Source organism: Solea senegalensis, linkage group LG1 (genome assembly GCF_019176455.1).
Source record: "Solea senegalensis isolate Sse05_10M linkage group LG1, IFAPA_SoseM_1, whole genome shotgun sequence".
NCBI classification, from domain to species: Eukaryota; Metazoa; Chordata; class Actinopteri; order Pleuronectiformes; family Soleidae; genus Solea; species Solea senegalensis.
In genome coordinates, this window is record NC_058021.1 from 34,496,603 (window position 1) to 34,524,147 (window position 27,545).

Sequence of the window (27,545 nt, forward strand, 5' to 3'; positions counted from 1 at the left end):
CAAATTATAATAGAGGTAATCTATATTTTAGTTTAGTTTATTTGAGTTAATAATGTTTACTGTCTGTCATAGCAGTTTGAGTACTCTATTTTTGTATTGTGCTTTCTGTTCAAAATGCCATTTTAATACCAGCAGTATTAATAGTAGTTGTAATTACCGGAGGGCAACAGTAGGGGAAGCGTAGCGCTGTTGAGCTACCTTACGCTGCACTTCAGCCCTTTCTATCAGTTATTAACACCCATGATCTGAGGGGAAAGTGTGTGTCCGTGCATCTTTCACTCATTACTCCACTTTTCAGGTATGAGTCCCTCATAATGACAGTTGTTGTTTCCTTTAGTGTTAGTTTAATTTGTAGACGTTCTCAGGAGACTATTGGTAACGCGGTATGTCCGTGTATTGTGATGTAATGAAGTTAATTACCTGAGGACGAGTAAACGAGCCACATGAGCTAACCTGTTGCGATGCTAGCTGCACTGCACTGTCGTTTATATGACACTCCGTAGCTGTGGGAAACTTTACTGTTGTGTGTAATGTTAGGTCATCTTGTATTTACTATACTTGTGTAATGATGGAGTGTCAGCATTGTATGGTTTAAAGCTGCTCTATTCAATTTTGGTAAGCAAAGTACATTTTTATGCATTATTTTATTTGTTTATCTCAAGTGAGCCACTTTAATTTACTGAGCTTTACTATATTTTATTTATCTTGCCATTCAGAGTTGAAAATACATAATGTTAATTCCAAATATGTAATGTTAATGCACATTTTTGCTAGTAATATTTCATCAGAATCTACTGATGCTTGTTGTTTGGAGTTATGTTTAATATGGGAAATGGTACACATTGTGATATTGTACTGGAATTTATGTTGTATTTGATTATGTTTATTATTTCAGTTATTAACAGCCATGATCTGAGAAAAGTGTGTGTCCGTGCATCTTTTACTCATTACCCCCCTTTTCAGGGGCTTTTACAAATGCTGGTCTTCACCAGATGTTGATTCAAACGCTGAACAGATGACAGTCAGACAGCAGCCGATGAGACAAAACACAGTCCAACACTTGTTTACATACGTATGTCTCCATCCACTTTCCCATTATGTTGAGTTAAGTTTATTTATTTACTTTGTTCATTCTGGTTCCTCTCTTCATCTTGAGAGTGAAGACTATGATATTGGTTAAGTTAAAATACTACAATGCAAGTTTTGAAATATTGCATAAAGGTTTAATTACTCTTGGGGAAGGTGGAAAAGCTTAAGTATCAATGAAAAGTAAATAGGAACCTGTGCATTGGAAGCAGATTCCTTGACTTAATGTCATGAAAGGCTATATATTTTTCACTCACACATTCACATTTGTTTTCACAGGATTGGGTAGGAACTGGATAAAAACAACTGCTCCAGTCCGACTCAAGCCAGACGACTTTACCAAGCTACTGCTAAAGCCAATTAGTGATGTGTCTTTCGTGAACGATTCGTTCAATATGAACTAATCTTTTATATGACTCGGGAGTAATGAGTCGTCTCAGTGAGTGATTTGTTCATTTTCATTCAGTACCTTCCTTCGCCACACAGCAGGACAGGAAACAGAAATGATTAGTTCACGACTCACTCAACTGTGTGTCCGGCCTCTGGTCCTCGTTTATTTTTCACGTGACAGCTACCTAGTCATCGCCGTGCTGTTAAACAACAATGGCAGGGAGGATACAGGACTCAAGTCACTTTATTGTGGTGTGTATTTGCTAGGTTTTCATATGGTTTGAATTGCTTGTGGCATTTAGTTTATTATACTTTGTCAGCTGAAGCAAACCATGTTGCCTTCAGTGTTAAGTGTTTGAGAACCGCAGTGTTTTTTACAACGCCCACAAGAGCGCCACCCCGCTGTAAAAATGAACGAAATTACTCAAGAAAAGATTTGTTTAATTTACTGTCTGAGATTAAAAGATCCGTAAAAAGAGTTCTTCCCAACGCTAAAGCCAATGTGCTGACTCCTTGCACTGGTGAGTTGAATCAGCCTGTAGCTTTCGGCTAGCTAACGTCCATTAGCCGAGACGCTAATTTCCCGCCATTTAAAACGCCATTGACTTGTGCTAATAATGTTAGCGATAACGTCCGCTAGCTTAAATGCTAACAATTGCTACGATGCATCCTTTTTGATTAAGCTAAATGTGTTAATGTAACTTAAAACTTAACCTGGACAGAGCTTACAGCCACGTTTGTTCTGTAGACATGTCCTGAATGTTAAAGAGACTGTTGTTTACGGGTTTCTAATAGCCTTTCTGTATTGGTTTGTGTCACTTGCTACAGTTTAGCTGCTAGCTAAAACGGGTTTTGTTCTAGTCATGGATTCAACTAGAACAAATACATGGTTGTTTGCAATTTTAACTTGAACAGTTAACAGTGGCTGTGCTTTAAGGTTCTGGAGAATTCTCAATAACTTATACTTTCAGTGGTACTTAAACATTTTGGACAGCAAAAGTGCATTGCGTGTGGAGCAGTGTAATTACTGGAGCAGAGAATAGACTGACTGCGCAGTGGTGTTTTTCTCAGGAGTCGCTCACTTCCGTTGCTCTCATAAACACTTGGGCCATAAAAATGAATCCATGCAGCAGTGCTAAATGTGTTAAGCTGTCGCTGCTAAAATGACAAATTAAGACTGTTTGCTAAGCAAATAACACACACAACTCTAAAGGTTTGAAGTGTGTTTTTTAAATGGGTTTTTTGTGATTATGTGTGCTTCCAAGTCGCACCGTGAAACAAAGAATCCAAAATGAGAGCAAAGAAAATTATTATTTTTTTGCCCACTAGAGAACAAACAAGAGAGGATTCTGCGTGCTTTAGCTGAAGTGCAACTTCAAATCTTCAATAATAAAACAGACTGTGTGCCTGCAGCTGTCTTCCTGATTATATCTAATCTTTGAAATAATGTGTTGTCGTCTACAGAAAGAGTCCGTCCTAAAACACTTCCTAAAACTGTCCTGTTTGTTGCTGTTAGCTGATGTGTGTGTGTGTGTGTTGTTATTCTGCAGATAACTGTGGATGATGTGATCCATGGAAATATCCCGACCGTGGCGGGCGACTGTTGGGAGACAACGTTTGCAGCCAGCTGAAGCGTCAAAGTAAGAAAAATCCATTGTCAGACTGAGTGATTTCTCAAACAGTGGGCTCCGTCGACCATGATGGCGTACAGTTACAAGACATAGACACAGCACATGGCTCCTCCTGGAGCTCACATGTAACCCACAACTCTGAACAGTGCACCGTCTGGACATTTTCAAAGACTTATCCCAGGAAATGTCAGAAGTGTCACAGAGGAATAACAAACTGCAGCTGACGTACCTGCGTTCCCCTTTACTCTGCGTTATGTAAAAGTCAAAAATAGATGACTAAACATCCCCGCTTGAATGTTTAGGCATTCATGACTGACCAGCCTTACTTTAGCGGGCTAATATGTGTCACATCGACATTGATAATGGAGGCAGCTCTCATCTGGGAAAGGTTAAACCTGATTTATACTCGCATTCTGTATAGGGGGAAAAAAGTGTTTCTCGAGTCTCTCCTCTTTGTTTCTCTTTATTCTTGTGTTGCCGACACTGTGACGGAACAGTACATGGTACATTTACGTCACCCTCTGCGATGACTCGGATCTTCACACCACACGAGCGTTAAACTTAGTTAAACTTTCCTACTCGCCTCCCCAACCGTAGTTAGAGAGCTTAGGGGATGACACTCTTTTGTTCTCCAGGGCTGAAGAAGTATCACTTCGCTTCAGATTCAATTACCCAATTAACTCCACACGGCAGGTAAACATATGGGCGGACACCTCTTGAGTGTTTATTTTAACCATCAACCCGAACACTTCTTCCGGTACAGTTATAAGCTTTTTTTCGGCTAATACATCTCGTTCTTCTCTCTGTATATCAAAAAAACACTCGCTCACGCACACAACACATTTAGATTATATTTTCTTTCTACACCAAATCTTGTCCTGGTGTTGTTCAGTATGTTCACAGTCTTGTGCATACATCATTTTTGGAAAAAAATAAAATGGTTGCTTTTGGTGAGGAAGACTGTGTAGAAGTCCTTTTTTCCATTTGATTAACTACTCAGGAATCGATTAGAGAATTGATAAGGAATTGGATTGATAGGCAGAATCGACAATGACATTGATATTGAAAAAACCTATCAATTCCCACACCTATTTTTATCTTACAATTATGCCTTTTTATCTCATAACTTCGACTTTATTTCATAATTATCAGTTTTTATCTCTTAATTATAACTTTTTATCTCACAATTATGACTTCTCTTCTCATAATTTTTTCCCTTTAAATAACCCTCAAACCCACTCTCGTCACATGTAAAGTGTGTAAAACAAGTTAATTCTCCCGCCACTTGCGAGGCTCATTCACCTTGAATAAATCTTCATGCAGTCTTTGGATGGATGCTTTGCTTTTCTTTCATGTGCTCTGAGGAGACGCACTCTTCTTCTTGTCCTTCTCTTCTCAATTCACGTCTAAAGAGAAGGACTTCAGAGCTGAAGTGACGAGAATGTGACAATGACGGGTATTTTACTTGAGCGCATGGCCACAAGTGCTCACCTCGAACCTTACAAAGGGGGAGCCAAATCCTCACAAAGTAAAGTTATTGTGTTTTCACTCATTATATTAACACACCTGAGTAAGAAGTGCTCAGGTGTGTTTAAAATCCAATTGAAATATTTGTGAAATTATGAAACACAATTCAAAGTTCACTTGGCTCGTTTTTATGAACAAAAAGAAAAGAAAAACAGTTAACACTTTACACTTAATTTTGTGACTTCTGCACAATTATTGCTACTTCATGTCACACCTAAAAAATATTAAATTAATCATAAGTTTGACTCAACAACAACATAACCCTCAATATGTGACCTGTAAACACACACCCCCAGGACGATATAATGTTATATTATTTTATTCCCCAAATTGACAAATTATAAATAATCTAAGTGACATTAGGTGTAACTGACTTCAAGCATGTCATTTTAATGTGATAATGTTTTGTTTTCCTTCAAACTACAGCATATAACTGTTAAATATTGAACAAACATGGCTGTTCAGGTGTCGTGTCGCCCGGTGACATTCCTGTATGATCAGTTTAGATTGGTGTGTGACTGAAAACGCACAAAAAAAGCTTCCACAAAAAGTTTCAGAAGTGAATTCTACTGCTGAAAAAAATACCCGCCGCGTATAGCAGTTTCACGGGTAACTGCGCTACTGCTGTATACACACACAAGCACTCCCTCAGTCAGGTCCAGACAGACCATAGCAAACAAATAATGTAATCGCCTCTGTTCACAGAGACCAAACAGATGTGGCTTTAACTTTTCTGTTGATTTTATTTCCACCTCGTGGGAGACAAACAGCTCCTCCTGAATACACTCAGAGGAGGAACTGATCCTCCCACCTGTCGGCGGGCGTTTGTGAACTCTCGCTGTGGTTTGCGCTCCTTGCTCCTGCTCCTCCTCTACATCTCTCATTCTGTCTCATCTGCTGCTGCTGTTCCCTCCTCTGCTTAAAAAGAGGACACAGGTAAAGCGATATCAAAGGGAGGAATAATCAGACCGGGGTTGAGGGGTGGGAGAGAGGACGGCAGCCATTGAAGTGCACATTGGCAGTGCGGCGGCGGCGACTGTGGTTGAGCGAGATCAAACGGCTTGTGTGCCTGTGAGTGAGGTGACGGTGGGTGAGACCGTTACCTGACAACCATCACTGCAACAAGGCACCGGAGAGCGCCTTCAAACGCCGTCAGTGAACACAAGGGACTCAGGATAGAGGCTTTTCAGAGCTGTGTTCATCTTATTAAGTTTGAATTAAAATGCATATGAAACTAAGATTAAAAATTACCTTACTTACAGCGATGAATATTTATCTAATGAGCTCCCAGCAGGGGGTGGGAATCACGGGGGAATCTCAGGGTACCACGCGATACATGGTCCACAATCAGGCTGAGACAAATACTCCATTAACAAGTTTACTGTTTTTTCAGCTTCTTAAATGTGAATATTTCCTGCTTGCTTTGCTCCATAGAACAAAAGAAATCATTGAAACTCAGTCATTTTTGGTTCATGGAATCAAAACGCGACATTTTGAGAACATCATCATTTCCAGGTTTGAGAAACACTGATCATAACATTTTCTGAAATTTTATGGACCAAAAACAATCAACAGATTAATTGGTTATGAAAATAGTTCATTAGTTGCAGCTATTTTTATCTCATAATTATGACTTTTTATCTCATGATTTTGACTTTTTATCTCATAATTTTGACAACCAATCAAAATATGCCGATGGTCAAATTTTAGAACCTGGTCATGCAGCCCAGAAGTGCATCACACCATCTGAAGTAATTACCGTGTTCTGAGGGGGCGTTCTGAAAAATAAGACTAAAAAGCAGCATGTGGAAGTAGTCCGGCAAAATACCGAACAAATCTGCTGACTCACATGTTAGCTTAGCTGTTAGCACCATCCGACTGTGGCAGTGTAAGGGGGCGGAGTTAATGGCGTGTCTGTTAAAATGTGGAAAAATTGACAGCCCAACTCAACAAATCTAAAGTTTCATGACAGTTTGTTGTCATGACGTCACTGCACTAGTGCACTACACTTAACAAAGATAATTGCTAAACTTTCAGAAGTTGCCGTGACTTGCATTGACTGCGTGAGCCGTCTATTGTTTTTAGGACACTTTGTCAGGGTAATATAATAATCACCTCAGTAATGTGGCCGAGCCTTTTATCCTGCACATAAAAGCTGGGGCACATTAATCACGTTGTATTGGTGGACGTGAGCTATCTTAGATATTATGAACAACAAGTGGTGCGTGTCGTCAAGAGATTCAAGACTACGGACGTGTCGTCCAGAACGGGTTCCCAACCATTAAACATTATGACGCCATAGCCCCTTTTTAAAGGCAGGGTATTACTCAGGGAGGGAGGAGAGGAAACTGCTCTTTGAGGTTCGTTCTCTGTGTCACTCTCACGTCCTTGGTAATTGTTGAGCCGGTCGTACATGGAACACAGCGGAGGGGACAGAAAAAATAGCCTCCTCAGAAAACGGTGGGTTTAATTTGTCAGGTGGGATGGAAATTGGTTGGGTGAGGAAAACAAAACGGCAGTTACAAGGACTGAAATTTGTCAAGGGATGAATGAGAAGCCAGTGTGGAGATAGCAAATGGCAACAAACATGTTCCTTTGTAATTGTAGACTAACGCAGCATTTTTTTCACCAGTGTCTCACCTCCATGATTTTGACAACACAACTCTGTGGAGCTCAAACCAAAGTCTCTCCCCGCACCAAACAACATTAAGAAAATCAGTGATTTTAACATCACAGCACACAGGAGTTGTTAGTTCACTGCTACCTCCATCATTCAGTTCAAATGTCTTATTTTGTCATTTCAGCATTTAAAATCCTTTGTTCAGGTTTACCTCAGTGACACAAAGTGACCACACGAGGCAGCAGTAGACCAGCAGCTCCTGTGTCCCTGCAAGCTAAAAACACTGATTTTCTCTATGGACTTTGGTGTAGGGAGAGTGAGTGCTTTAAAAACTTAAGTTTCCTGTCGGAAAAGTCAGCTCCTCTCCATTTTGAGTGTTACTGTCAGTGTAGCGGGTCCCAATTCTTGTTGAGTTAATGAGATATCGTAAAGTATTCGGACTAATAGGCCTTTCAAATTAACGCTGGAAATATAGTGTTTTTATGTTTCTCAGATTAACCAAATCCAAAGAAACTAATGTTAGCATCATCTGCTTTACTAAAAAGCCATTGGACACGACTGGTAACATTCTAGTTTACTTAAGTAGTTAAATTCAGTTTACGGGTTAAGGCGGGGGTGTCAAACTCAACAAAACAACTGTTCAATGGGCAATATAAGATATTCATGATGATATAAGACAGAATTTCAAAGTAAAAGTGCCTGTTTTGTTATAAAATGATGTATGCTTCACAAAACATATTTATCATGCACAAAAACGGAGAAATAAATAGAAAACTTACTAATATGTTTAATAAAGCAATACTTACAACTGAATGTCTTACTACTATTATAAAAATATTGCTAGAAAATCTGTCTGTATTCTGTCACCTCGCCTCAGCAGAGTGGTGGGCGGGCTGCATGTGGCCCGTGGGCTGCCAGTTTGACACCATTATTTACATAAATGTACAAAAACGATAAAGTAAAGAAGAGTAAACGCAAAGTAGGACTTTGAATTAGATTTCAAATGATCAATACTAGGACAGCCACTAATGTGAGACAGGAGATGATCGCTGTGCTCAGAGAGGTCGTGATCTCCTTCGATCCGTGGCAGAGTTGAGTTTCTCAGGAGTGGAAGAATCTATTCCACCTCCAGCACTTTCCGGCAGCAACAGTGCAACCAAAGACTTCTTTACTTTTTTCCCTCGTCCTCCTCAGCAAACACTGGGGGAAGGAAACAGATGTGAGACTCCGTCTTCTTTTGTCTACATGGCTCTCGTGGTATTGATCGGATGCTACAGGGGATGGGAGAGAAAACCTGTGTTGGGAGGAAAAGAAAGCTCAGATAAAAGCTCTCCCAGCCAATCGTAGAGCAAACCGCCACTTCAGTCACATCTCCAATGAGTCACTGAAGCAAACACTTCCATCATATGAGAAGCACGGCACAGCGCTCTCACTTCCCTCGCAGCTGCAGATGATGCGGGTGATAGCTGTGGTGCGGGGGCCTCTGTGAAATGCGTGTCAGGTATGTGGGTGTGTGTACGTATAGATGTGTGTGTTTACAAGCTGAGGCAGCAGCGCTCTGCACTCCAGCTCATCCGTCCCTTTCATCCCTGCGTGCGTGGCAGGCTGCCACAGAGCCGTATCGTTTGCTGCGCTGCACCTGTCGGGGCGAATTTGATACCTGAGGATAATGGACTGGAGTTCAAAGGGTGGAGACTGGACAGGAAACTTTTGACAGAGGTCGTGTTTCACGAGCAATCTGTGCTGATGTAAAGTCGCCGCTCCGTTCACGCACACGTACACGAACATAAAGGAGTGCACACAAACACAGGGAACATTTAGACGGCACCTTAAAAGCAGGTTTCATGTCAAGGCGGAACAAACCACCCTCAGGTTCCGCATGAGCTCACTGATGGTTTTTTTGTTTTCTTTTATCCGATGTTCAACGACAATGCAACATTATCTGCAGATCAGAGATGAAAAGAGTGAACATTACTGGCTTGAACTTGTGGTTAATAGCATTTATCCATCCTCTTATCTTACCTTGCTGGTAAGTTTGAGTAATGATGGAGGCAGCAGTGGATCAACAATGTGCTCTGTGCTATGATGTAAAAAAATCACAGATGCTCTGTGGACTTTGGTGTGGGAGATAAAGTCACAAACATATTATGATAACATACTCTTAGCAAGTACAAATATCCTCCAAAATTGGTAAATTTGGTACTAGCTAGTTCATGGCCCATGCCCTTGGGCAAGACACTTAAAGAATACTTCACCCATTTGCATTTAGCTTTGTATTACTAGAATAGGGCTAGTATTTTTGAAAAAATTGTGCTTCTCAACCTCAGTTTCCCCTGAGTCGAGAAATATCTTCAATCTTTTTTTGTTACATGCCCACCAGTGACACTTGGTCCGAGCCGTGGTCCAAGACTTTAAACTGCAATGCTCATTCTCCACTTTTTAGACCCACTCGTGGGGGGGATGGGACCTCATTTCCAGAATGTAAACAGTGTCCGCCATCTTTGCTAACAGTTAACAGTGTCACTGGTGGGCACGTAACAAAGAAAAGAAGGAAGATATTTCTCAACTCAGGGGAAAACTGACGTTGGGAAGCACAATTTTTCAAAAACACTACCCCTATTCTAGTAATACAAAGCTAAATGCAAATGAGTGAAATTGTCCTTTAAGAAGTGTTATATAAATACAGACCATTTACCATTTCTACTCTCCCATTTATCCGGGCTTATGATTTTTTTCACGCCGTTGAAAGAACCCGCACTGTCCCCTTAACACCAAACTGACACATTTCAATTAATTAATCAACAACAGTGACACGTATATAAACACAAACACACTAAAGAGCGCACAAATCATCAGCGACAGTCGCCTGATGCCGCGAGGCTGAAAAAAAAGGAAAAACCCTTGCAGATTTGTGGCTCAGATTTATTGCAACTCATCTCCTCCTCTGCTGGAGTTGGAGAGAGAAGTTGAGTGGGCCACACTGACTTCAGAGACTATAATTCATTCCTTACTGCGCTCCGTTTTATTCATCCAAAGTACATTGGTGAGCATTGGGCCCCGTTTTTTTTTGTTGGTGGCCAATAAAATATAATCACTGTCTGCCAGAAGCAAGGTCACACTGAATTCCTCACGCAATGAGATGATGATTTTGGCCTCAGCTGAAGGTCGATTAGCTATTTATTTTTCACCAGTGCCAGGGAGATGGATTGTTAAAATATTAAATGGGGGATGTTTGGTTTTGATGTAATTGGGGATCACAGTTTGCAGTTATATTTTAGGGGCTTTTTTCTTGTGCTCTAATCCCGACGGTGATAACTGAGTATTTGCATGTTGTTTGAACAGGTTGGCTGTTCACAGTATATTTGCTGACATTTCAGGGAACTGTACACGCTTCTCTATATGCAGAGGGGTGAAAGTGTTTGACATCACAAGCTCTTAATTTTCCCTCTCCCCAGACCAATTCCCTGAGGTCCACCTCGATAATATGTGACATTTAAAAAACCATTTACATTTACTATAAATATAAAGATTGGCAGCTCTTTTGGAAAGACATTATGTAGTTATATATTTTTTAATTTTATAGTTTTTAATTTACTGGAGTGCAATAATTGCATTGATGTTGATTGGAGCCGCAGCTAACTCAATTTTAGTGGCGGCAAATGATCGTTATACTGATGTCAAGCTATCGAAATTGGAGGAAAGAAAGACTTAAAATCCTCTAATTTGACAAGGAGGAAAACTTCCTTGAATTTTTGTTCAGTTTTCAGAGTAGTAGCTCATTTTCTAGTGATCAATTCAACTCATTACTGCAGCTATGAACTTCTTTTCACCTCTTGCTTAGCATACATGCTAATAATAATGCTGAGTCAGTGTGGCAAATGCCAGAAATTGTGGGGGTTTTTTGGGAGGGAAAATCTGGACAATCTGAACATATTTGACATAGATAACCTTCAGGTTCTTCCTAAATTGTAAATATGGAAGTTGAGGCAAATTTTCCGATGCTGCAGCTACAAATTCATTTTCACCTCTTGCTATAGGGCTCTATGATTTCTGCAATATGAAGAATGGAACAATGAAGACCACTGTTAAATGTAGCTGAATCTTTTTTTTACTGAGAGTTGAGAACATTTTTGTCCAATGTTCCAGGGGCAAGCAATCATATCGGACAAAGTCTAAAACTTTACAAAATTCAAAACTAATTCCTGAATTCAGAGTGAAGCAATACCCAATAAGCGTAAAATGACTCCACCAGGCTGAAAATTTCAAGTAGTATGTAGGTAGCAAAACCGTTTTCTAACTCTAATAATGACAATCATTGTTCCTTTTAGCTTTTGGCTTTGTGTCATAACTGTGAATAACTGCATCTGAGATTCTTTTCATAAGAATATCCCCAGTTGTTCAGAGAAAATAATTGGCCTTCAGAATTTTGTTACTAGGTTTACTACAGACTAGTCGGTGAGTTCTGCTGAGAGACGGGGAGAGATCAGCTTCATTTATTTAAAGATTGATTTTTAAACGTGGCCTTGAACGCCTGAATTTTCCTCCTCAAAACCTAATCAGAGAAGTGGGGGGGAGCATCCGGCCTAATTAATTCCACAGATGTCATGTTTCTGTCTATGTCTTTAAGCAACGCTCATTTTAAATTGATATATTGCCTGAAAGTCCGTCCTGCTGCAAAAGTAGGGGTGAAAACATGATTGCTTTCTTCAGCCCATGAGGAGATGGTGTAATTCACCGTTTGAATTTTGATTGACTCGCAGACGCTTCATGAAATGAATACCTGCAGCTGCGGGTGCGTGATCAAACTTGGGGCTTTGACAAAGTTGCTCTGGCTAACACACAAAACAATGGACTTGGGACCAGTGCTGGATTCAACCTTTAAATCCAAGGAGATCAACTGATATATTGCATAATGCCCCCGGGCGAGTATGTAAACGGGTGTAGAGGACATTATTCCAGACCCACAGGATCCTGAAATCTTCAGCATCCGGATTATCTTGCCGTCATCTTTACTCACAGAGAGTCACTGAAAGTTTAATAAGAAACCTGGAGGCAAACAAATGGACGTAAACCTGGTTTTGTGACAAAACATTTAACTCTGGAGTTCTACCGACTAAAGATAGCACTTTTACAGGGCTCTCAAGTTTTGAACTTCCAAATTCTACTAAACCAAATAAGTCTTCCAAGAAGAGTGGAAGCAAAAGAGGGACCAACTCCATTTTTAAGTACTGTACATGTATTTGCCCTCCATGCAATTTCATGTGGCCCGCTACTCAATATCAAGTTATTTCTGTACGTAAGAAGCATCATAAATACATTTCTCTGTTGAAGTATATGTTGATCCATATCAACACAAACAGTTGGTAGTGTTATGCGGTGAAATAATGGCGGCCAGAAAAGAAAGTGCTCCAGCAAGAGGTTTCTTCATGATTTCTTCAGTCTGCTGGATGAGATAGAGGGGGGTCAAATATAGCAGTGAACCACGTTGTTTCCTGCCAGAGGGGGGGCGTTACCTTTGCTGCATGACATCAGCTGCTCACTGAGTAAAAACGGGGGGAAATTCTGCCATCTCAGAACGCCATGGGAATTAACTCACCACGCGATGTAGGTGCTCTTTAGGGTTGTGGAGGTGTATTAGCAGCGTTTGTGCTGCTGACAGTTTAAATTACGGTGATATTTTTAGCCGCTTTAGTTGGTTTGTCAGCCGCATGCCTCCTCCAGAACTTACAGTGCTAAACAGATGCTCTGGGAAAAGTGCTGCCTGTGACTCTTTTTTGTTCAGACTGTAAATCTGTTTCAAGTGCAGCCTCCCAACTCTAAGTATTTATAGACCTTGCTGCAGTTCAGGACAATAGCTTTCAAGGTTGGACAACATCACACTGTAGGCTATAATTGTAGAGTAGAATTCATATATACCTTTTACTGGTTTTCAGTACATACCTTGTTTCCCTCTGTGTTGATTTATCACTGTTTTAAATCAAACCTTGTCTCTGAGCTCTAGTTGCTTTGTGTTCGGTTTCCCTATTTCTGCCCCTTGACTTTCTGTTCCTCTGGTTTCTACTCCTCGTCTTCCACCTGGGAAATATATGCCTGATTTCCTGTGTTTTACACACTGATCATTATTAGGGCTCAATGATTTTGAATTAATATTGAATTATGATTATTGTTGATTGGAAATGTCACAACTCTTTGTTGGAAACTTTGTTGAAACCCTGAAATTGGATGCCATTTTTGTTGGTTTTGTTGTCAGCTGTAGTTGTCGGTGAACTCCTATGTGGCCGATGCATACATTTCCATGAAAACACATCAGAATTCCCCCATAATAAGGTCAAAATCCACAATGAATCTCCACCAGATCTACGTTGGCCTTCCTATCCCAAAAATGCTGCTCTGATTGATTTTGTACCTCCATAAAGCAAAAGCTGTTTTTTATTAACACCAATACGAACATACTTATGGGTAATGTATTTAATTTTTTGCCAATTTACCCTTTAAATATCAAAAAAAAAAAACAGGAAATGTGTTTTTTGGGTCAAATTCATGATGCCATATTTTCATGGCAATTTATTTGGTGCGGATAAGAAACCGTTTGCAATATTTAAAGTCGAGTTATTTTCCTTTTACTCGACGCTATCTGAGCCACATGAATTCAAAAATATGTTGTTGATGTGTATTGAACAGCAACAAACAAATAAATAAGGTGGAACGTATGAATGTGGAGAAATTGATGGTGTGCTTCCAGTTTTGACATCTATGTAAACCTGCTCCTTTTCCTGAAAAGCAACATAAACATTGGGTTGTTTTTTTTGGGGGTAGTTTCAGAAAATGGATGGCACAGCAGCTCAGCCTGTCCTTGTGCATGAAAGGAGCTTTTTCACAACTGTGAAATATCTTTCTGAGAGGATGTGCAGTGAAATGTCCTTTTTATTAATCAAATAAAAGCTCAGAAGAGACAGAGCGAGAGAGGGAGTCCTGATTCCTGATTCCTGGCAGAATCAATTCTTTTATGAGGAAAATAAAAAAATATGTTGGGGTTGTTTGGCTAAAAAATGACCAAGAAGTTCCTTCGATTTCAAACCTAGAGGTTACTCAGGTTGAATTTAGTTGCACAACATATTAAATGAGCAAACTCTTTCTCTGTTGAAGTTGCAGCAAAAGCACTGAGGTCAGCCCATCCATCGAGAGGTGACTTCATCCAACAAAGCATCTGCTCTTCTACAAGATGTTTCATTTACAGAAAACATCCTTTTTTTGACACCCATTTCCCCACATCTCCACGAATGGTTCTTCATGCCCGACAGCTCTGGAACCACTCCCCGGTTTCAGGTAACCCTGCTGCGTATTTATCAAATTAGTCCCAAAAGAAAGTGTCTCAAAGGAACAAAAGTTAATCATAACATGGCACCAGCATCGACTGAAGCTCAACAAAGCAGGTGTAACACACTCCCCGCCCGCCACAGCCGCTGTCGCCTGCCAGGCCCGCGCTGATTGACGCAACAGCAACAGCACAACAATGCCAGCAGGGTCCTCGTTATTCTGTTTGCTCTCAAAGGCTCAAAGGCGCCTTCTGGAAGCCCATAAAGCAGCACCAGGCTTCAGAGCCTGCAGTCATTCAATTAGGAATTTACTGGCCTATTGATTCCACCACCGGCAAAATGTCTGACATCTCGGATACAATGAGGAGCCTTTTACAAACCTTTTACCTAAAGGGCCTGGTGACTTGACTCCTTCAAAGGAGGCTTGAAAAGAGGACTGCACTGTATAATGAGACAAGACATTTGAATCCAGCTCATAATGGTGTCCCTTTATTCACTTGTACAACATGATTGTTTTCAGAAAAGTGAAGAATTAGTGACTCAGTTTTTTACTCATATTTTAAAGATGGCGATCTACTTTGACCAAATTCACAATCTAAATGTTTTATGTGTGCATTATTTAAGTTTCAGACTAGTCTTTAAGGCAATTTTTGTCACACATGGTATTATTTTGAATATGTGAGCCAGACATTGACAGGGACTGTGTTTGGTAAATTAATCACAGCTTCATTTTATGCATTTAAATGAATATATACTTTATTAATCCCCTTGAAATTATTTCTCTGTATTTGACCCATCCTATAATTAGGAGCAGTGGACTGCCACACTGAGTAGCGCCCACACTTGAACCGGCGACCTTCCGGTTACAAGCCAAGTTCCCTCTCCACTTGGCCACGGGCTGACTGCCAATCAGTGATAATCAGTGATAAACAAAATCAATAGTTACCATACATGGATGACCTCCACATAGTTTGTTGGCAACTGCCGGTTGGGCCTCAAATTGTCCTCTGGGGACAAATAAAGTTGATATTTTTCTTAATTGAAAGTGGAATTTTCATGTGTAGCATCAAACAATTTGGGGGGGCAGAACAGAAAAACAAGCTGTGTGGCTATGCTAAAGTTGTTTGTTTGTTAGTGGCTGATTAGTACCCTTTTAGAAAGCAATACAAATGTTAATATAAACCAGCATCACTAACTGAGACTGAACCACAACAGTGAACAACAGTTTTTCTAGGATATAAAACCAAAAACAGGTTTAAAAGCTCCTCAGGTGAGACACAACAATCAAGAAATGTGACCGCCACAACAGAAATGTGGCATTGTCATTCACGTCCACAGCATTCTGGTGACCAGTAAAATAACGATAAAAAGCCACCAAAAATCAAAAATCTTCAACCTTCCAAACTGTGTCCACAGCGACCTCATGTGGCATCGACATGGATAAAGTTTCCCGTGGTGCACATGCTCGCTCCAAATGTATTCATTTCCCCCCAACTCATGCCATGTGTTTTATTCACACATCAACACAACTGTTGATGCACCACGAGTGGAGATGGTTTTAGGGCCAACTGAGAGTGAGCAGACGGGCAGAGAGAGTGTGTGTGTGTGCGAGAGAGAGAGAGAGAGGGAGAGAATCAGGCGGCAGGTTTTTGGGAGCATAAGTACGAACATGTAGATGCTTCATGAATAGGGTCACAGCGCTGCACAATGAAATCTTTATCTGAGGCAGAGGGGGGAACTTGGCAGAGCGGCGGTGTTTCTCAGTGAGGGTGAAAAATAGAAATCCCACTGTCCGCTGTTGGCTCGCCCTCACATCAGCTGCCTTGGTTACTGAGTCAGCTGCCAGCGAGCGCAATAACCCCCCCGCCCCCCACCCCAAAAATCTCCACCTCCACTCATCCATCCAACCCCACCACACACACACACACACACTCACTCACACTCACACACTCTTTCTCACTCTACAACTCTCCTTCACACTCTGGCTTCTGTCTCCGGCCAACCCTCGCCTCTGTTTCCTCCTCCGTCTCCTGACATCCTTCAGGTTTTCCCTCTCATCCACAAACAACTATGCCTTTTTTCTCTCTCTCCGCTTCAACTTCACCTCGCTGTCGCACCACATCACATCACACCCCGTGTCAATAAAACACCTCGCTCTTCCTGCTGCTCACTCGAGTCCATAAACTATTTTCACAGTTGCACAATAAATCTATAGCAAAAAATACTTACCTAAGTTTTCTTCTTACTGATAAACTAAGGACCTCAGATCTTCAACAACACAGTGTACCTCAAGGCTCCAGTTTAGGACCACTACCTTTTTTTTCTCCATACTAAATTATATGTAGGATTACTGCTCTTATATATATGAGATTACATAAAAAATTCAGGAAGTTCTTACATTTAAATTTTTAAATAACCTGACCAAGTCAAGACCCAATGAAATCCCACTCTATATCAAACACGTCATCGCAGACATCAAAACAAATCCTACCTTTTTTTCAAGCAACTTCTTTAATCTTCTTTCTTCTTTATATCACAGAGTTTTGGTGCGGAGAAGTCCACCTGAGCGATCGTGACTGACCCCACCACCTCCTTCTCCAGTGGATTGGAAAAAAAGATCAGACCAGAGAGTTAAGTAAGAGCCAGCACCTCCTGATCCACTCAGCTCCTTCCTCCTCGCCGCGCTCAGTGTGAGTGAAGTGCGAGACAAAGTAATCTTCAGGTGAAAAGATAGACTTTCCTCCCCTCCCCTTTCCCTCTCTTCTCGCTCTCCCTCCCGTCCTGTGTTGCCTGTGCTCGCTCTACCTGCTCAGTCAGAGCAGAGTGTATAGTGGACGACTTCACAGAGCTGCTGCCTCTCTCTGTCTCTCTCTCTCTTGTGTCTCAGCGCTGTGCTGTTCCCCTCCCTTATTCCCTCCCTCCCTCCCTCCTCCTGCACGCCTCATGAATGCTTAGACACGGCAATTGTAGCTGAAAGGCACTGAATTAACCCACATGGACTCAAAAACTACTCTGTTTTTCTTTCTCCTCTCTCTCGTGGCGACCCCTCTCAACGTGTACGTGACCCTCCTGAATAGTACAATCAGTTCTTTTTAGGGGGGAGTGAGAGTCTATTAACTTCCACGCTCCCGTGCTCTTCATTGGATTTTATCAACAGACTGTTTGAAGCGGGAATAAGAGATGATGGTCCATGATGAATGTGCAATCAGGAAGGTCTACTGCTGCTGTTGCTGCTGCTGCACACGCAGTAAGAAAACAGCCTCATGAAACGATCATGACTTAGAACAAGGGAATATGTAGGCTTTTGATGGATTAGTAAATATTTACCGCCTGCTTCCCCGGGGTAATTAATGATCAGTTGTCCTTAATTTGATGTTATTATTGAGTCATTTGCTGACATGGAATTCCCCCGATGTGTGGGGAATTTTTTAAGCTGCGGAACGTTTTCTGACGGATTCATCAATCGAGCGATCAAACAATTAAATGTCGATTGGAGTCTTCATTAGCTGTCGAGTCTCTAAATGTTACTCAGACTCGAGGAGTAAGTGATTATGGCGAATTATGGAGACTTTTATAGGAACACAATCAACATCCGTCGTCAAAGTCAGTCTTTGGTTTAAATTTTCTTTTGGTTGAGACAGAGATCTATGTTGGAATTTTCATTTCCCCAGGCATCACGTCGTCATTTGCTCTCTCTCGCTCAACTTTACTCGCTCGTTGTTCTGCACGGAATCTCACATCAACAGCGGAGAGAGAGAGAGACAATGGACAGTGTCCACAACACGGCTAGTAATTATGACTTTGCTGTTCATAGACCTACGCACACCAAGCATTTAGCTAAATATCACCTTCACTTCTTTCTTGCACAAAATGTAAGCACTTTCAATGACCCGAAAAATCCAAAGACTTTGCGAGACCTCCTGATACGGCTGGTTTCCACTAACAGACAGTAGGGGGCAGTGGAGACGGCCCCCTACAATCTCCCCTTGCAAACAAGACCATAATTTAACCATCACAATGGCTTTGAAGCTGTTAAATCAGGGTAAAAATCATTCTGCATTGTTCTGCTTTAAAAATGTATCATTGATTTAAACACAGACTGGTGGAGATGGAGATTGGAGATTTTCGTCTACTATATACTCAAATAGAGATGAAGGTGATTGAATTCAGAGTTCAGTGATTCTAATGTTTCAGTAATGTTGTGGGAGTTATTTTCTTAATAGTATTCAATCACACACATAATTATAAATGTAAAGCAAAGGAAAATCCAGGCACATTCCTCTCTGAGTCTTTCATCTCTTAACAATATGTTTGTCTATGTGTCTTTGTAAACCACTCACTCTCCCACACCAAACCCCATGGAGAAAATCAGTGATTTTGACATCACAGCACACAGGAGTTGTTGATCCACTTGCGCCTCCACCAGTAAGTTCAAATATCTTATTTTGTGACTTCGGCATTTGAAATCCTTTGTTTGGATTGACCTCATTGATACAAAGTGACCACACAAGACAGCAGTAGACCAGCAGCTCCTGTGTCCCTGTGAGGTAAAAACGCAGATTTTCTCTATGGGGTTTGGTGTGAGGGAGTGAGCGTTCAGAGAGAAAGTGAAATAAAACCACTGCATCTCTTCACAGTCTGTTATCGACCCTGCGGAGGTCACACTGTGGTCCGGTCATGTGTTGTTGTTGTTGCTTTGACGTCTTACACACGCACACACACACCTTTTGTGTTCACCACACACCCGACACATCCGCCTTCCCCGAGCCTGTGTGTGTAAAATCAGTCATCCCTCATGTAGGTTGTCAATCTGTGTTTCAATCAGCTGCTGTTTCCTGCTGTTTCTCATCTAATGCGTTTTTAAAAACAAAACAATAAACATCTTTTATTGTTAAAGAGAGGAGGTAATTACCATCAGACGTGCACACGACTGATCTCCACGGCTCTTTGATTCCCGGTTGTTTTTTTTTTTTGTGAGGACATTCGTGATTACGTTAACAAGGAGGCCATCTGCATCCCAGCACAATTACTGCACAATTCAAGGACGTAAACATGATAGACGTCGTGGTGAGAGACGTCGAATGGTTATTCATTTAAAAATATCAGTGTTTCCAGGTGTTTCTAACGACTGGATATCTTTACAAAGGTGTTTTAGATAACAAGGGGAAAAAAGAGGTGCAGTGGCTCGATTTGAAGACAGATACTGCTCCTGTGATGGGGCACACACACACACACACAGAAAGAGAGAAAGAAAGAGAGCGCGTGTGATTGATTTCTTCGTTTTATCCCCAGGAGATGAGAACGTTTGCATGTCTCGCTCCCCAAAACCAATAAATCACATCGATCAGTCGGGGATAATCAGGCCACGCCTCCACAGTGAGATGAGAAAACAATTAGAGATGAAACAGAAGCGAGGCCCGGACAGACAGACAGGGAGAGACAGAGAGGCAGATAGAGAGATGGACGGAGACAAAGAGCTAGAGCAACAGACAGACAGAAAGATAGATAGATAGATAGATGGACAGAGAGCCAGACATACATACATAGGGACAGTCAGAGAGACACACAGACAGAAAGACAGACACACGGTGAAATAGATGGACAGACAGAGATGGACAGATAATAAAAATAAATCTTATTTCTTACAAGATATATATATATATATATATATATATATATATATATATATATATATATATATATATATATATATATAGATATATAAAAATAAAACCCTTTTATTGGGTGAAGGTAACATGAATTAGATCAGAGGTCTCAAACTTTCAGCCTGCCACTTAAAATTAAATAGCTGTTTTTGATGTTAATAGATTAATTTGGAATCATATGTTTCATATTGTGAACTTTACGTCATTCTTTGTGAAAACAAAGACTTTGATATATTAATGTCAGTTGTCTTTTTTCCCCTCACAAATTTGACCAGACATAAAGCTCATTTGGTCGTTTGAGTTTGAGACCCGTCTAAGAGGAATAGCTGTGTGTGTGTGTGTGTGTGTGTGTCCAAAATCACTAGTGAGAAGTGACAGGTGGGCGACGTCTCTGTGAAGCGTCAGTGTGAGAGAAAACCGTGAAGTCTATAAATCCAGTTTCCTTATTTTCCTCAGTCTCTGGACCCCGGTATGTAAATGACGTGGTTGTGAGTGACAGCAACAGCCTCCTAATTGTCAGCTGCAGCGCCTCCTGGTGACAGTTGCCCGACTGCTGGTACAATGTTGGCCTCTGGACCGGAGTCATGCAAACTGTCAGTCGGCCGGTGATGGACATGTGCAGAGGCCACTGGTCACCTGCTGTCTGTCGGATCCTTGTTATACTGTAGGAAGCATCTATGGGACTGGACCTGTCAAACCAGGCTGAGTGGGGCTTCTGCTGCAGGCATGACACACACTACTACACACACATACACAAAAGAGAATTCACTGAGAGTTAAAGGTTTTATATGTATACAGCATTTTAAACATTTATGAAGCAGCCAACAACCGTTTTCTGCATCAGGACCACCTGCCTAATGTTGAGTCGGTCCTTATTTTGCTGCCAAAACAGCCCTGAGACATCAGCACATGACCTATATTTACACTCCAAACGTGGTACAGTTTAGTTGACTTTAGTGTGTTACGCAATTATTTGTGTTTTAATCATGAAAAGTTGTGATATACACCAAAATAACCAACCTGTTTAAAAATCTTTTTGTTGGGGTACATCACCTAAAGAAATAAACAGCCCTGGAGCCAGATCTGGCCCTAAAGAATGTTATTATCCAGTCAGAAAAAAAGTTTTATCCAGCCCAAACGATTGGTATTATCTAGCTTGAATGTAGCCCAACAAAACGCTTTTTCCAGCCCAGAAAACACAGTTTTATCCAGCCCAAAACTGGTTTTATTTAGCCCAAAAAACTGTTTTATCTAGCCTGAAAACTGATTTTATCCATCCAGAAAACTGGTTTTATCCAGCTCAAAAAATGGTTTTATTTAACCTGGAATCTAGTTTTATCCAGCTCAAAAAGCGTTTTTTATCTAACCAGGAATCAAAAAAACACGGTGTTATCTAGCCTAAAAAAATATCGTCTTATCCGTCCCAAAAAGATGCTTTTCCAGCCCAGAAAACACGGTTTTATCTAGCCCATAAAACAGTTTTCTCTGGCCTGAAATCCGGTTTTATCCAGCCCAAAAAAACTGGTTTTATCCAGCCTGCAACACCCTCACGGATCATTTCAAATTGAGACTTGTCCATTTTGTGACGACAAAATCAAAGCTAAGCCTCAAAACCATTGCTACATAATCTCTTATTTCTTCTTGGTGGTTCTTCAGCAGAGTATTTCAAAGCTTCCCATCACAGACCAAGGTCCTTCTTCTTCTTCAAAAAGTTTCTGTCGCTGCATCTTCTTAGGAACGCCAAAAACCGTTCCAATGACAAGGTGACGTTGGACAGTGATTGTGATTCCTTGAATTTGCAGATAGATTACAGCAAAAGTTTAAGAAGTGCTACAAGTGCAAAAAAAGGCCAATTCTTCCCAAAACGAAAGGGAAGTTTTTAAATTAGAATCCTGAGGAGTGAGTCAAGACAGTGTGCAAGAAAGATTTATCAAAGTGGTCGACAGAAACAATTGAGCTACCAGTGTCTCATATACAGTATGTGGGAAATCCAGTTTGGGAGCCTCGTACTTTTCTGTATTGGATCAGTTTGATGCCGCAAACACAAACTGTCACATAAAGTTTTGTCAAAGCTGCAAACGTGGCGCGCCCGCAACCTAGGGCCTGTAAATTGTTGATAGCTGTGTCCGGCTGTGAAGCTGCACTGGCACAAATTATTCAAATGACAAACCAAATCTCGTGGAACAGGTGTCCAAAATCTGTCAACAGCACATGCAAGATTGATGCGTTGCCCGGCATCTTAAACCAGCAGAGGAGAAGAAGAGAGAGAATGGACTCGACCGACATATCCCCCCCACACACCCTCCACCCCGCTACTTAGTTACCGTTCACTCGGCTCCAATTTCTGCAGCAGATTGTCTGGTCTTGACTTGATGAATAATTTGGATGGAGAGCTGCTGCTCACTTGTACCCAGAGAAAACACAAAGGGGGGGAGTGGAGTTCTGCGGCGTCCCAGTGGGTACTGTTTAAACCACTCTAAGGAAACCTCTTTTGATACTTAAGCTGAAGTTTCCTGGGAGTTTGATCGTGACCCGATTCTCCCGCTTTTGTCTCGCACAAAACTCCCCGATATACAAGAACCTGTCAGTCAAAAAGCAAACACACTTTTATATTTCAGACGCCACGCTCCAAGCAGTTTCAGCATGACTGAGCAAATATATGTGTGTGTTTACGCATGTCAGTGTGTTTTGTATTTATTTATATACATGACACGAGCGTGTGGACTGGCAGACACCGCAGAGTCTCACCGCGGGGACCGTCTCTCCCTCACTCTCTTTCTCCTCCACAGTGATGAGACTGGAGAAATGCAAGATGTCACGCAGAGCGATCCGTACGTGCTGTGCACACAGGGGATGCAAATCAAATCCGATATCTAACATTTTCATCGGAGAATAAATGTTGCGACGGCGGTAGCAGATGGAGGCGAAAAGTCTCGAGTAGAAAGGTTTCTGCGAAGTACAAATACTTTGTTACTGTACTTAGGTACAAAATTCATGTATCTGTACTTTTACTTTTACTCCACTTCCTTTTCGTCTGACTCTCTTTGTTACTCGTTACTACCAAATAAAATCAGAAGAAGAAGAGTTGGTAGTTCTAGGCTTGATGAGCTGCTTTTACTACAGTTTTAACCCATTCACATGCGTCAACATGGGGTTAAGTGTCTTGCTCAAGGGCACATATAGACTATAGGGGCCAGGAATTGAACCCACAACTTTCCAGTTGAAAGACAACTCGCCCTACCCCTGAGCCACTATAGATCAATCCTAGAGGTGGAAAGTAATGAATTTTATACTTGCGTTACTGTAATTTTTTTTGTGTAACAATGAGGACAGGTGAATGATGAGGACAGGTGAGTGATGAGTACAGGTCAACGATGAGGATAGGTGAACGATGAGGACAGGGGAATGACAAGGACAGGTGAACAATGAGGACAGGTGAATGACGAGTAGTTGATTTGTGTTCCCTTGTCCTTTTTGCATGACACAAGAAAGAACTCCACACCACAAGTATCTTTTATTCTGAGTACATTTTAAATAAGCTACTTTTTTTATTTACTTTTACTTGTACTCAATTAAAATTTTATCAAAATAGTGGTACTTTTACTTGAGTAGATCCTAATCCTAACTACTCACATTTTTAATAATTTTACTTCTAAAATGTAAGTACATTTTATATCAGAAAATGACTTTTGATACTTAAAAATATGTACTCCGAGACTGTAGGGGGCGCAGCATAGAGAAAAGAGGTAAAAAAAGCACCCCAGACTTGCAAAAGTTCAGCTTTAAAGATCCAGAACCAAAGGAAACAATCATCTTTTACGAACGTCTTGGCCTACAAACATGCAAATACATTCATTACGACCAGATATATTATTCAAATGTTTTGCATTTGTCATTATTTTCATGAAAACGTTAGCTAGCCACAGATGTTAACGTACTGTTTATGTTGTGCTCATTCATATTACAATGAGCACACTCGCTTGCCACAGTGGTAAGCTAACTCTCCACACTTGCTAGCAAACATTTATTTGCTAGCTACAGTGTTTAGCTAATTTTTACTCACTCACATTATTGTCAAACATTTGTTTGGTCGAAAACTTCTTCAGTGTTATGTTTCACAAAATGAATAAAAATAATAAAATATGGTCAGGGTAATCATTTTTTGATATCGCCCTAGTTGCCTCCTTTCTGGTACACAAAGGCCACCATACTTCCCTGATGTGCTTAAGTTAAAGTCTCAATTTTGCCTGTTACAGATTTTAGTCGCTGACTGTTGTATGAGATTTGAAAAAGGCATCATTTCGACTAAAATATACAAAAAAAAGATTTATTTTTTTTGCCGACACATTTGCTTATTTTTGGAGAATTTGCTGTCAAATGCTCCCACCTGGCACTGACTGTTTGTTTTCACTTTAAACGTGAAAAAGTAACATCCAAAGTTCCATTTCTTCAAACTCTATTTCCAGCGCATCTGTAAACAGGACGCCACCGTTAAAAAGGGAGCCAGTTTACCCCGCCGTTCAATGGCATTAAATATAATACAGGGGCATTGATACAGAGTGTGTAAAACTGGATTTGACTGCAGTTATTGAAGTTGTGAGAGAGGATTTCTGTGGCTGCTTTGTTGCCTTTTCCACTGTGAAAACTCGTCACTATCTCAGAAATGTTGAATTTATTTTTTGTGGGGTGGGAGTGTGGGGTGGGGACTTTAAAGGCAAAGCAGGGATTGATAAGGCTAAAAAGTGTGTTTGGTGTGTGTGGAACCTGCTGCTCTGATTTCACCCTACAAACACAGCATAACTGTCTCTTCAATATTCCCCTTGTTCACTGTTAATGCGCACAGGATTTATTGCTGAACACGCATGCTGAGTGATGGAGTGTGTGCATTCATTTGCAGGCATGTTTGAGCCGCGGCCCACATGTACTTCATCCACTATCATTATCACACAATGAAACAAGTGGGATTCCTGCCAATTAAACGGACTCCCCACCCCCCTCAGTCACACTCTACCTCCCAGTATTTTCAGAAGCTGGTGAGAGCAGATGCCGACCTTTGCCTGCTTTGCACAGAGGGACGGGAAATTGAATCTTATTAGGGCCACACCATCGGCTCACAGATTAAATGTGAATATTTCATGGCTGTAAATACTATCTGCACATTCTGCAGGAAAAATAAACAAACAAGCAAAAAAAAAAAGATCCCCAAAGTTGATTGAATTGTACATATTTGGATTGTGGGAAGTATTAATTGGTCATTTCAAGGATACCACCTCTTGAGCTTTAATTTATTCATGCATGAATGCATGTTCTAATTAAAAATGGTCAAGCAGAGTATAATATAAAGCTGAGTAATGGCTAATTTGTAATTACAAATCCTTTCGACTCCATTTAAAATGATCTTGCTTGCGCGAGAAGAATGAGGCCAATTATTGAGGAAAAATGATATATGTTAATTACACTATTTTGAGTCAAATTAGACATTGCTTATTTATTTATCTTAATATTTCTGGCATTAGTTTGCCCTGACGGATTCAGTTCTCACGTACGCCGATGACACCAATCTGTGGAGACACTTTTCAAGACTCTGGGTTATCGTTTCTTCCAACATTTATGCCAACAAACTTTCATTTATGCCATCTGTAAATGCCATCACCAGTTGCACCCCCCATATGACTGACCATCTGGCAAACCGGGCACTTCCCCGGTGGGCTGACGTGCCGTCTTGGAGACACAGCTGTGTGGGGTTGTTTTTTGTCTGACCAGCCGATAAAACAGCTGGATGTGATATATTTTTTAATAAATACTTGACATTTGGCTAAACCAGTCAATATAAATAGACTGTGTACAGGTGCTGACATGAACATTCTTCTTAAGAATGACAAAAAAAACATGTTTATTCAACATACTGTAGTTTGGTCAGTATCCCATCTGATGACATGGAAGATGGAGGTTTTTTGACCTGTACTGCAGCCTACCAGCAGGGGGCCGTGATGAGATTTTAATCTTGTTTCTGAGCCATCATGTCATCCATGTGTATCTACATGGTGTAAATTAAAACAACAACAACAACAACGACACTCTGGGCTCAAACAAATAAAAACAAACATAAGAAAAAGAAGGAAGCAGTGAAGAAACATCTGTAGATGATGACGATGATACAGTCACAGGGATGAAGGTGAGACCAGAAGAACAGGAGAACTGTTTGGGAAACAGAAGCTAACAGTTAGCTGTGTGTAGCCAAATATCCTGGTGAAGATTATGACTAAGCTAAGCTAATAACAATGGTCAACAAAGGAGCTTGTTTTTGCTGACATGACTACAAAATAAACTGTACTCATGTTTGACTTTAATTAAGCAAACATTCATGTGAACACAGGTGTAGTCTATTAGCTGGCTAGCTGGCATTGGGCTAGCTAGCCAATGTTAGCCACAGTGGTTGGCTAACTCACTCATATTGAGTGGTTAGCTAATGTTGTACTAATTTGCATTGCATAGAATGCACATTTGTTTGCTACAACTCAGGAAAGGAATATGTTCCTTTCCTGACTATCAGTAATTTGCTAATTCATTGTGCTCATTCGTAAGTAGCAAACATTTGTTTGTTATTCACAGTGGTAAGCTAACACTCCACACTTGCAAGTATGGAGAGTTTGTTAGGCACATGTGCTCATTCATATTACAATTAGCTAACATTGCTAGATACAGTGTTTAATTCATTATACTCACTCTCATTTGTTGGCTAAAGGTGTTGTTGTTCTTTTAACAATTTTTCCTATTTAACTGTTTTTATTTTGTGTGTGTGAAAGTGTCTTGAGAGTGTTGAATGTACTGTATTTTATTGTTGCAGCTATGTCAAAGAAAATAATTCTGTTACTGATTGGGACAGACTATTTAGTCTATTTAGCTAAGCAAACATAAACATTGTCACGTATGCTATGTTCTGCATTATTGTATTTTAATGTGACTCTTGTATGTTTTATTGAAGAGTATAATTTTTGTAAACATTTTTTTGGGTTAACTGCTGTTGTTCCTGTATTTTATCAGGTTGAATTGGGCTTTTCTCCAATTTTATCCCAAACACACCAATAACACCAATAATCTCGTCACCATTTATCATACACTATCTCTCACACGTAGCGTCTTGTAACTTTAACGTTTAAAGTGACTTTAACGTCAACCATTTCGTCATTCATTAATCATGTTTACTTTCTCTTTCTCTTCAGATACATGGGGGCCATCACTGGTTTTAGGATCTATCACCGTTTTGTGGAGGTATTTATCAAGTTTTGTGTCTTAATTTGACTTGTTT

General features: G+C 40.6%; 1 long non-coding RNA gene across 1 annotated transcript; it reads left to right on the plus strand.

The window, feature by feature from the left end:
• Positions 1-245: 245 nt before the first annotated feature.
• On the plus strand, positions 246-27,545 carry LOC122769543. The gene is made up of 4 exons (XR_006360442.1): positions 246-298; positions 3,027-3,116; positions 17,110-17,292; positions 27,460-27,545. It is a non-coding gene; the product is annotated as an uncharacterized LOC122769543 (long non-coding RNA).